General features: G+C 34.0%; 1 protein-coding gene across 3 annotated transcripts in view; it reads left to right on the top strand.

Moving 5' to 3' along the window:
* Positions 1 to 13088, top strand: part of LOC124186639 (monocarboxylate transporter 10-like) — a 108662-nt gene that overhangs the window by 57495 nt on the left and 38079 nt on the right. Inside the window, exon 1 of one of the 3 annotated variants that reach the window (XM_046578496.1) lies at positions 12542 to 12808. The exons of 1 other annotated variant lie outside the window; for it this stretch is intronic. The gene's annotated coding sequence lies outside the window, so the exon portion shown is untranslated. Of the gene's footprint in view, positions 1 to 12541; positions 12809 to 12965; positions 12993 to 13088 lie in introns of those variants that run through there. One more of the 3 variants, XM_046578497.1, reaches the window with a different exon arrangement.

Raw genomic sequence — 13088 nt, 5'->3', positions numbered from 1 at the left:
CCAATTTAAAAATAATTCATCATCACCGAATCTCACATATTTTTCTATGCAAATTCTGCGAGTGAAATGGAGAAAAATCTGCAACTTCGTGTAAAATTTCGTGGAATACATCATCGTTATTTTCATTAAAAACTGCAAGCAGAAGGGGTGGAAAAAGTTGTACAACAAAACATGAGAAGAACTCGGGCGCAAAGTATGAAAAAAAAATGAGGCAGGGTTTAATTCATCTTCGTTTCATCGGAGGATGAAGGCTCCTGTCGGCCAACTTCAGTGTCTGCCTCCCTCTGACATTCTACTCTCTCTTATTGCCCTTTCTTTCAATTTTTTTTTTTTTTTTTTTTTTTTTTTTTTCATCCATTTTTCTCCATTTTTTCTCCTCCTTTTATTTCCTGCTTATTTTCTTGGCTCCGGAAACTTCGTATAAAGGAATCGCGTGAGGTTTATGAAAAAACGAATAAACGATGCTGTTTTTACATGTAATATACTTCAACCAGTCATCCAGTTGCAGCTTAAACACATATGTATGGGACGTTCCACGCCAACTCGGCAAACGGTTTTTATCACGGCATTATTTAATTTCACCAAGGATTTTTCCCAAGTTAGTACGACCCCTGAAAAGCTTCGGTAAAAATTCGGTCTTTTTTTTTTTTTATCACTCGTTTTTACCCTGCGATCGTTCAAACTCATCTTAAAAACAATTTATTTTCATGAAACAAGAAAAAAACAAAAGCTGGTTTCCGAAATGAAACGTTTTAAATATATGATGAATATCATTGCGAGATTTTGAATAAATAAAAAATCTCGAGTGTATTTTGGAACCAGAGAAGCAATAAAAAAAAATCAGTCAATCATGTCGAAGATGCGTTATGTATTATCATAGATTTTTTACAGGTATGGAAATAGAAAAAACCGATTAAAGAAATATAAAAAAAATGAAAAAAAAAAAAAAATCGAATCATTCGTGAAAATTTTTCATTCCGGAAACCAAATGTTATCTTTTTCTTGTTTCGTAAAAATCAATTTGGATGTTTTTGAGTTGGTTTTAAAAAATCACAGGATAAAGACGAGTGATTAATAAAAAAATGTGAAATTTTTATTTTTTTTTTTGGTAGCTTTTCACAGGTCGCACTAACGTGGAAAAAATCCTTGGCGAAGGTTGAAAAAAAATCACGGTCAACCGTTTACTGATTTGACGCGGAATGCCGCATATATATTGATACACAGTTTAAATCGTACATAACAAACGGAGAAAGTTGGTTTTCCTCTCTTCCATACGTTTGGTTTTTTCTTTTTTTTTTTTTCTCTCTCTCTCTCTTTCCATACCAAAAACGAAGACAGAAAAAAACAGGAAAAAAAACCGAACGCAGCGTGTAATTTTATACAAGCTCTATATTTACGTCAACGTTGACTGCCAATTAAAATTTGCGAATCCAGCCGCGTAGGATAGTAAAAAAAAAAAAAAGAAGAAAATAGAAGTGTAAATATAAATGAAATCGTCGCCGGTTTTATTAATATATTGTGTATATATATAAAATGCATGTTTTTTTTTTTTCTTCTTATACCGTTGCAATTTCACAAATCACGAATGTAACACGGGTGCATAAATATTGTGCCAATTTGTGCATCTGGCCGTTGATTTTATTCCCTGTAGCATGTATTAAAAAGCCACAGGAGGGAGGATCGAGACTATTTTCGAATTACACACGCAGCTACCAATTCTCTGCATACAAGTTCGAGATGTATTTTTATAACGGTTCGAAACGTACCATATGCCGATGTGAAACAGATATGGCCAGTTGGTAATTTTCATCCCACGCATCCTTGCTACCGATTATAATATCAAATGTACATGATAAAATTAGAGAAACAAATTATTTTTACAGCTCCTTTTTTTTTTCTTTTTTTTTTTTTTTTGTTTCTTTTCTCTCTCTCTTTTTCTCTCTGCGAAAGAATTTTTCTAGACAAGCAAACGCTTTTTGTATTCTTTGAATTTCTAACATGTCATTTTTGAAATTGCGTTCCTCGAATAATATGAATATCAAATATTGACACACGTTTTGGAAACAATTTTTTTAGTATACTGATTATGATTTCAGAATTTTATTAATGTATGCAGAGTTATTCGTTAATTTTTTTTTTTTTTATCCCTTGTTAGAGGAAATTTTGCCAATGTTGACAATATCGCATACGAAATGAATTTAAATAATATCTCGTAACCGATTGATTTTAGAAAATAAATGCACTTCGATATTCTTTTTTTTTTTTTTTTTGGAACCTTTTCACACAATCTTTCTCATTCGATACATCGAAGAGAAATTATTAATCATTCCTACGTGAGATGAATTTTCCTTATATTTTGCTAAAGTTGTTACAATTACAAGTTGAAAACTTTGGCACCTGCTAAGACTTGGATGATCAAATTATACGCTAATGAAAAAAAAAAAAAAAAAAAAAAACTTTCCCGTGGTTAATATCTTTTTAATTCGGATTTATTGTACAACTTAATTCGTATACATGATGTAATTATAAAACCGGCAATTACCTGCCCGCAACGATTAACGCTGTAAAATTGAATTCGGTATATCAGGTATTTATACATTATACATGTATATTTTTTATATATAGATATATACGTATATATATATTTACCGCAAGAGTAAAAGTAATTTTTACACGCATTGTGGTTGAGTGCTGTTTTTGCTCTTCGCGAAAAATCGTCGTTGTTTTTTTCTTTTGTCTTCAAAGCTTACAATAATGAAAGTCAATCGATCGCGATCCAGAAAATTACTTTGTCCAGTCCAGGAATTATATAAATCGTTAGTTTAAAAGCTATTTTATTTTCGCATTCAGAGAATTTCGGAACGAAATGCCGAGAGTAGTGAATTTTGCGTATCTGTAAATCATCCTATCAATCGGAGCTTGAAGCTTTTAGCTGGAATTAATTCGTCTCTCTACGTTACACGGGAATTAAATCCGGTAGAGAGAATGAGTGTAAAAAAAAAAAAAGTGGAAGGAAAAAGCGAATGAAAAAATCGTAGAATTTAGAATTAATGGTTAGGTTTGATTCTAACCGGCACACTTTTGTCGGAATTATATTTTTTTGGTGGATACAAAAACCGTCGATTTACAGTTGAAAATAGATTATCAAAATTTGCTCGAAAGAAAAAGAAATGTCCGTTAAATCTTTGTAATTACGGCAATTTGGTACGGTCAAAAAGCAACAGCTCGTCGCCTCGAGAAAGACGTTGATCGATTGAATTGATCGACTCTTACCTACGGTGGGTAAAAACGCATTTGCGATTGTAACAGAGCCGTGTAAAATGAGAATATTAGTCTTAAATCAGGCGTTTTATGTATCCTGCTTTCCTCTTTTTCGTCTTCTTTCTTTCTTCTTCTTCTTCTTCTTCTTCTTCTTCTTATTCTTCTTACTTCCCTGCGGCTGCTGCAAGCGTTGCTTAATACTCTTGCCTCACTTCCGCGGGATACTTATTATTGCTCGGTGGGTACCTTCATAAATCTCAAGTGTTAATGAAAGAGTTTGGAATTCAATATGACGAAATACGTTGTACAGTTGAGGTAAAAAGTATAATAATACAATATGTCTGAATACTGATCGGACTCTAAAGAGTTTTCTTTTTCATTCGATTTATTAAAAGTTCATATTGAGACAAGAGCAAATAAATTGTCTGCAGATTTTTTGAGAACTACGATTTTGGCAAAAAATCCGATAGACGTTAATTATGAAATTGATAGATGATAATTTTCGATCCTGAATCAGCTGATCCTGATCGTTTATAACAATTCTTCAGAAAGCACATCAGTATCAGATTTAGTTACGATTTTTATGCTTGCTCAAGCCTAACAATAAATTATACAAAATTCCTGATTTTCGTATCAAATCCTGTTTCCGTACACTCGAACTCTTCATAAAACAAACACAAAATCCAACTACATTTGAAATTTCATCTTTGCCGATATTTCAAAGCTGTAAAACGCCTCTTGTTTGTCTATACAACCCATTTTTATGGTATTAAAAGAAAAATCTATGATCTCAGAAAACCTGTTTAAACTCGTACGAGAAGGTGGTCAGAATCTTGTCTAAACGATTTATTAATAAATTTTTCTTCTTTTATCACGAAATTGCGATCTCTTTATACACTGAGAAAAATTTCATTCGTTTCAGTAACCGTAAAAAATTGAGTAAAACAGATATCGTTAAAAAAAAACTGTTTAGGACCGAGCGGTAACCGCAAATAAAAATTTCCCTCATCGTCAGTGTACAGACGTAAGTGTACTAATATGTGATAATAAAAATAAATTACAGATGTCAAAAAGGGTAATAATAATAAATATAAATACACGAGTAAGAGCTTCCGTGTCGGGATCAAAAGTGGATGAAGAAAACTTGCGGGGTGAAAAATAGTCGGGGGGGGGGGGGCGGGGAGGAGGGTTTTGGGGATGCCGAATAGCTACGATGATAGTACACCTACTCAGCATTGAAAGAGAAAGTTATGCGGCTGTCCGCCCAGAGCGAGTTTCAAGCTGAAAGCTTAACCGTCCTGCGGAGAGCAGAGGATCGTATTTATGTTCGTTAACAGCTGTCCCATCTCTCTCATTTTTCTCCTCAATCTCTCTCCCTCTCTCCCTCTCTCACTCTCTTCGGTTAACATGGTGTATTATAGAGTGCCCAGAGACAGCCAAACGATTCTACCGTTAAACTATCGAATCGGAGGAGACAGACGTTGGATTTGTTGCAGAGATACGTGAGATTCCGGGGAAATTTAGGAAACCGAGGATACGAGTTTGAAAATATTGGGGTGAAAAGTTTAGGAGTAGGAAAAATAAGAAGGGGCGAAGCGAATTCCGTACCGAGGAAAAAGCTGTCGCTATGACAAGATTTGCCAATTTTTGACAATATTTTCGACAATCTCGGAATTCCTAGTTGCGATTTGTAATTGATTGCGATTTTTTTAATTTGATTACGGATTTTGTAATCACGTTGACGAAACAAGTCACAAATCCCGTTTGAAACGGGTTCCGATCGGCGGTAAATGCAGTTGAAATAAATAGTGTACCAATTTTCGACAATATTTCGGACATCCTGGTTACAATTTGTAATTAATTGAATTTTGTGTTTTATTAAAATTTTGTAATTACAGCGACACATAAATTACGAATCACGTTTGTGTTTTGTATTTAGAGCAAATAGAAAACAAATCACATTTTTTATAGCTGTTTGCAATTGATTTTCATTCAATCGCAATTTTCAAATTCGAGCGTCTTTGATTCGATTTACATTTTGCAATGTCACGAATGGAATTAATTACTACGTAGATGTGCAATTAATATTTTATTTCACCTGGACTTCAAAATGCAAATGTAATTTGTATTCGAACTTGTTGCAATCGCATAAATACAATCACGATTCGTGATTTCATTACTTTCAATTACAAATTGCAAATGTAATTCCTACTTTTCTTTCATTCTAATTATAAATTGCACGCGTAATATTTATTTTATTTCCGTTGCAATTGGTAATTTTATTATCGATTTGTAATTTACAAATTCTGGACAAATCAAAAAATTCCGGAAATTTTCAAACACGACGAATCTTCTCGATTTTTCTACCTACGACCTTTCAGCTTTATTTATCCTCGGAACAACATCAATTATTTTTTCCCGTGTTTTCGAAATCGTTTTAAACGAAAATTATTTGAGAATTCAAGGAAGACGTCATATTACATTTTATTTCAATTACAATACGGAAGTATAATTAATATTTTGTTTCACCTCGATTTCAAAATACAAATGTAATTCCTAATTTATTTTATCCTAATTACAAGGTACACATGTATTTTTTAAGTTCATTGTCGTTTCAATTGGGAATTTTATTAGCAATTTGTAAGTTACAAATCCTGGACAATTTACAAAATACCAAAAATTTTCCTCGATTTTTTCACCCACCGCAATTCACTTTTATCCATTCTCTAAACAGACCGCGTCAATTCTTTTCCCCGATTTTTTTTTTTTTTTTTCCAACACGTTTTATACACAAATTGTCAAGAATTTCAGGCAGACGAGATCGTAAAAGTGTATTTTTACACCAAAAGTGTAACAGAACCGACGATCGAATTTCCACAACATCCGGAAGCCGGCAGAGATTTTCGGGTCAAAAAGCGACGATCAGCTTTTAGCGTCGCCGGTTTGAGCTGGTGCAGTTAAAAAACCTGACAGGAAGACACTCAAGCCTCAGAGATCGTCGTGTCACAATGTTTTTACTTCACCGGTTAACGCCTTCGACCTGATACAACGATGATCGGGCGTTTTATTCCATCAAAGCGTTTCTTTCTCTCTTTTCTCCCTCCTTCTTTCATCCAGCAGACTTTCTTCATCCCATTTCTCTCGATACAAATTCCACGCGATCTCGCAGATTTGAGATACCAACCTTAGAAACTATTCCTTAAAAATTTTACAAAAGTGAAATTAGATTTATCGCTGAAACGGTGTTTTATTTACGAGAGAAAAAACGAAAAATTGAAATAATAAAATACGAAAGCGATTGGAACGATTTATTGTACGGATCAATAATTCATTATTTTAATTACCTTTTCGCTTTCCATACGGAGTTTTCTTTTTTTTTTTCTTTACTTCATTGGAAACGAAGGGGGATGATTTGCTTCGATAGCGAACAAATACATCATCGTATTGCTTGATTAATCGTTATTATATATATTTTTTTTTTTTCTATCTTACCTCGTGCAGAAACGAAACTCATGAATTTTGAACCGGACGATTATGAGGGTTGGGAAAAAACGCGGAGTTTTCTTACTACGCGTGAAGCTTCTGCAAAGGGATAAAAAAAAAAAAAAACAATTCTTTTTTGTTTTTTTTTTTACTTTCTTTGGAATATTAAATCTTCCACAGCTTACTTGTAATAAGAAAGTTACTCGTTGAAGATCTTGTCGGATGGATTTCGATGCGGTTCAACGGAGCGTAACGACTGCCGCTGCTGCATTGATAACTTTTTTTTTTTTTTTGCTACTAAAACCTGACGACACAGGCAAATCTACTCCGTGCGATACAAAAATACCGAATCTTAACGCGGAATTTTGTACACCCGAATTTCTTTGAAGCGATTTTGTTGCGTTTAGAATTCGGAAATCTGAGAAGCTCAACAATTTGGAACTTTGAGAATTCGGTATTATAAATATGACGATTGAAAAAATAGGGAATAAAATTATCACAAAGTCATGTTTTTTCACTCACGTTTCGCTGAAACAAAGGGATGGATTGAAATTCCCAATTTGACAAGTTCCGAAAGCGCCGAATTCCAGATTTTTCGGTGGCCAAAGTTGAAGTGAAAAAAAGTTCCGAAAATGAGAAAATTACAAAATCTGAAACACCGAAATTTCAAATGATGCAAGATATTCATTTCCGTGAAATTTTACCACTTCGATCTTTCGTTGTTTTCTATTTTCGATCATTTTACATTTGGATACCTGAACATTCCGATTTCCGATTTTTCTCATTTTTTACACCAACTCGTCGATTAAACTGCGCTGTGCGATTATATTCTAATTTTCGGAATTTTCTGCTGTCGAAACTTTAATTTTTGTAATTTTCCTTCTATCGGAACTTTAGTTTTCGGAATTTTGCTCTGTCGTGACTTGAATTTTTGAAATCTTGCTTTACGAAACTTTGAGCCTTTTTTCTTCAAATTTTGACTACTCCAAGTTTCGCCACCAAATAATTCGGAATTACGTCCTTTCGGAAGTTTTCAAATTCGGAACTTCAACCCCCACCTCTAAAATAATTCAAGCCGTCTCGCGACAAATTCGCTCTGCATCATATTCAACTTGAAACTTTTTATTCCTACCGCTAATCAGGAATTACCCCAAACGTTCCAAAACGCCGAATTATTCTCCGAGACACATCTTTAATCGTTCGTCAAATTAAATACCCACTCGAACCAGAACATTGAAACCCATCTCAGCATAGCTAAGAGAAAAGTGTCGAGTGGAGATTCGGTAAAAACAGGAATAAACAAATCCACAAATAGCCTCGCCGCCTCGCGTTCCATTCTTCGCTCGAATAATTCCGCTTATCTCAGTTAACGAAACATTCATACGTATGCGTAAAGCGTCGATAAAATCAGTTTTATGGATCGGCGACGAGTCGGCGAATCGGATTGAGCATACATGCGTACGTTTGGGAAAAAAGGGGAAAAAAGGAGAGTCGATATCGGAGGGAGAAGAAGAGAGGTGCAGATATAGTAGGAAGCCAAGTTACCGACAACTAGAAATTCTCTACACGGTATTATAATACAAAAATATGTACATTATTATTTCATACACGTGTATTTTCGCTGGTATCTATGCATCGGGGAAAATTTTTCTCTCTCTCTCTCTCTTTTTCTCTTTTTTTCTCTCTCTCTCTCTCTCTCTATGTGTGTGTGTGTGCGCGCGCATATATTCGCGAAGCGAAGAAAGGGCGAGTTATAAACGCGGAAGCGCGACCTCGGAGACATTTATGAGGGAACTTTTGTCGGAGTTCAACCGAGTTTGCATAATCGCACGCAGGACCTTCGGCCATTTATATAATACACACTACCAGCCCCCCTAACCTTGCCTAGGCCACCCTTACATCCTAGAATGCCGGGGTGAAGGATATTCGAAAAAAGGAAAGGAGACGGCTCGACGGGCTCTCTTTTACTCCTGCTTGTAATAACAGCTTTTTTTTAATACATTTCCCCACCCCCCCTTTTTTTTTTTTTTTTTTTTACTTGTCTTTCACTTTCACGTATCGCGTTATTACGTAGTAGCTCAGTTTCTACGCCCTTTAGAAGCCAATCCCCGTCAATTGTTTTTGGATACAGTGAGAGAAATTTTTAGTTCCTGTTACCGTTCGGTCCTTGACTGTTTTTCATTTTTTTTTTTTTTTTTTCACCACAATCGAGAAATATAGTTCCGGGTAGAAAATGAAAATTAGTTTACCAGCTGTTACCGGAAAGTCTAGTATCCGTTACTATTCTTTCTCGTTACGATCGCTGTTGCTAGATTTTCTTGTGACTGTTGCGATGATTTAACGCTCGTGCAACGATAAATTGACGTTAAAGCCTCGTTTAGCTAAAAAAAAGTAGAGTAAACCTCAGAAACTGATTTTGCGTTGCAATTAGCAAAAAAGGATCGACGATAGCGCAAAACGTTTACGCGTTCCTCGTTTTTCGCAATTCCAACGATATTCAAACAATTTTTTGCTAACGATACCTGTCTTACTGAATTTTTCTAGTTACCATAACAAATGAAATTTTTCTCAGCGAATAATCGAGACGTTGTATATTTCTAAGAATCCTAGTAAAACAAAAGCTTAATTTACAAAAATCTAAGCATCAAATGAGATTTACGTCAAGTGTTATCAGTTGGGTTAATTATCACCCTTATAAACTGATGATTATCTCTCTCTCTCTCTCTCTCTTCAATTAAACAATTTAAAATTGTCCAAAAATCGATCATTCTTATTTATTTCATTATTACCCGGTTATCGAATATCGATTATTTATATTAGTGAGCTACGAAAAGCTCTTCAAATTACGAAAAGGATTACAGGCAAAAAAAAAAAGAAATAAAAAATCCTTACGCTGATTTTTAGCGATTTATCTAACCACAAGAATAAATTCAAGTACACTTTTGCGTGTTTCAAATGTTTCCACTCCCTTTTCTGGTAAAAAGTAAAATCGTTCGATGCTTTGAATGAGAAATTTTGTGTTTATTGTCACTCGTAAATATTCACTTTCGTGGCAAAAAAATATGTATTGACGATATTTCGAAAGACGTTATTCTGTATAGATTGTGTAGTAGCCGGTACTTATTAAGGCCGTTCGCTTTTACGACTCGATACCGCAGCTGCTATTATTATACGTATCTCTATACATATATATATATATACATATATATATATAATATATATTTATATATGCTCTATCCGGAATTGATTTCTACTTTTTTTTTCTTATTTTTGGTTACCAATACAAATGAAATAAAAATTTTACACACGTAATCTCGTCCAATGTCTCGATTCGTTCGATAATAATCGATTAACAATGATAATTTCAAATCCCAAAAAAAAAAAAAACGTTTTATATTTTTTATCCCTCGTACTAAAGTTTCGATGAGAAAAATTAAAGTAGATTCCATGATAGCCGATAATTTCAACAAAGAGATGTAAACATCAAGAACTTGAAGGTCCGAGTGTTACTTTTATTTTTTATTTTGTTTTTTTTCTGTTTTTTTCCAAGTTCAAAAAAGTTTCTTTTCACAAAAGACATCGCTCCTTCAATTAAACCTCTGCGGCAGTGCGAACGTAAATTGAAAAATTCTCTATTTAATTGTATAAACAATTTCGTAGTTCAAAAGAATCGAGAATCAAAGAACAGGGTGTTCAAATTTCTCGCATCTACGAACCCTCTCAATTTCGAGAAGAATTATAAATAAATAAACAACACGGAGCGACCGTCAAAATTTCATCGAGCACGTCGATACGTACATATGTGTATATATATATATAACTATTTTTATTCAACGTACGCTGTGATCCGAATAATAATTTGCGCATTGATATCGACTATTTAATACGTAATAGTCGAGATTATTGAAATCTTTTTCTTCTCAATTCTTTTTCCACCATCATCATCATCATCATCATCATTATTATTATTATCATTATCATTGTTATTATTATTATCGATACAAATGCTTGTCGATTTTATAATCGTTTCGCGAAGCGCCGGGGCGTTAATTAATTAACAACAAGATTATTATACACGCGCTGTTGTGTTTTGAACCAGTTTTAAATCAGCGATCAAATAAAAAAAAACTGCCAATCAATTTGCTCCGTCTTGGTTTTTTTTTTTTGTACACCCTTTTTTTTTCATTCCGTTATTCAACTCGGTAGCTCTGATCCCGATTCTGCTGCTTCTGGGACAGCCAAACGCTGTAATTTACAACTCCGTAATAGTTCCTCTCATCTCGCTCTAATTAGCCGGTGACTAAGACACTCTCCAAATATGTTGACTCGGCTAATTGCTTGGTAAAGGCCGAAATAATCGAACTACGAGAAAGCAATAACTGCCGAATAATCCGGGCGCAAATAATATCCGTATGAAATTAATCTCAATACCTTTTATTTTTCTAATCGAAATTTAAACAATTTTCAGAGTTTTTTCTTACGCTTGAAATTTCGTCAATGTTTCCGTTGTTTTTTTTTTTTTTTTTATCTTTAACCTTCTTTTTCGCTCAAGTTAAGAAGCATAAACTCAGCTTGGCAAATAATAACCTGTCAAAAAATTATTCGTTAAATTGTGATGTGACAAATTTTACGATTCGTATCGAGGAATTTACCATGAATTTTTCAAATCTTATCAAAATAAATTGCGATTCTTTTCTTACAAGATATTTCATGATTATTAATTCGAATCAGGTAAATCAATATTTATCAAAGCGAGTGAGTTTTTATTCGAAGCAAATATTGCATGCATGTAAATTACCCGAATCGAGAAGACGTTGAATTCTGATATTCGAAGCTTTGCTTCTAGTATACGTATACAGGGAATTCCGTGCCATTTCTGATTTTGTTTAAATAATTTTCTGCAATTGTCCCAACTCTGAAACAGTACCCTGAATTTTTGGCTGACTTTTTAATCAACTGCTCAATTATTTATAAATATTTTAAACGATTTTGAAAAGGACTTTTTTTTCAATACTTTCAAAAAATTATCAGGAACTGAATTTTCAATTCCAATCATTTCAAGACCGGACAAGACGGGCCTTTTAATTTTTTTTGTTCGACTTAAACATTGTTCAAAGAGTCTGAAAATTCCCCAACAATTCTAAAAGGTTGTATTTTTGATTTAGAACATTTTTAGCACCGTTTGTGAAGCGGTTTTCGTCTATTTTTTCTTACATTCTCACTTTCTTTCATCAACCTGATAATGAAACCAGTTTAAAAATGTTTCAGGATAAAAATAAAAGTTTCGAGAATATTCGGTGGATTTTTGCACACCGTTTGAACAATTTTTTATCTGACCAAAAACATTAAGAATGTTAAAAAGGAAAAAAAATTGAAAAATAGAAAAAAAAAAAAAACAACACATCATGGACTCGGTCTGGAAACGTATCGAAAAGAAAATACAGTTTTTGAAAATTTGAACAAAGATACGTTTGAAAATCACTCAATCAACATTTATACAAATAATCAACCAGTTGAATAAAAAATTTGATACAATTCACGTCGGTGTTTCGGCGTAGCAGAGAAAATTTTCAACAAAATCGAAAATAGCGAGAGCCAGACGTCCGTTCGGATCGCATGGAATTCTCCATATTATATATATATATATACACAATACGAGACGGAATCCCAACCTGACCTAGGATCCCAGAACCACGTGGCGGAGAAGGAATTCTATTGGTCCGCAGTTTTCAGCCCCCCTCCGAAAGCTCAGCGGCACGTTCGACGCTTCAATGCCGTGTTTCAGTCGACACTCGGCGTCGTCCATCGCGTATCCGGGCTCCAAAGTTTCCGTCCAAAATTCGCACTGAGAATTTTGGATTTTATTTAATTTTCTAGCCCGGTGACCACCGCGATTAATTCAGTGAGTTAAAAAAAATAAATAAATAAATGTGCCCGCGAAATCGATCAATCGATTGGCTCAAATTTGGTGATTTGGTGAAATTCAATGCTGAGAATAATTTGGCATAAATTTAGTGGGTCGGTTTTTGCAAGTGCGATAAAAAAGTAACATCGACGGAAAACGGTGCGGAGATTTTTGTTTTTGTTTGTTTATTTATTTTTATTTTTTTTTTTCTTCTTCATCGAGCGTCGCGTGTAATTAATAATAGCTAGCTTTTCTGAACAAGTGATAGAATTTTGAAAATTTCGTGACTCGCGATCGTGTCTTTAAGTTATTCTACTTTAACAATATCGCAATAATTCAACCTGTGGGTATAAGTTACGGGTTCTTGTCTTTTTCTTTTTTATAAGATCCGTTGATTGAGCGATTGGAATACAAAAATTTTTCATGACATATCACGATT

This window comes from Neodiprion fabricii, chromosome 7, assembly GCF_021155785.1.
Source record: "Neodiprion fabricii isolate iyNeoFabr1 chromosome 7, iyNeoFabr1.1, whole genome shotgun sequence".
In the NCBI taxonomy this organism is placed as follows: Eukaryota; Metazoa; Arthropoda; class Insecta; order Hymenoptera; family Diprionidae; genus Neodiprion; species Neodiprion fabricii.
This window is presented reverse-complemented; position numbering and strand designations above follow the sequence as displayed.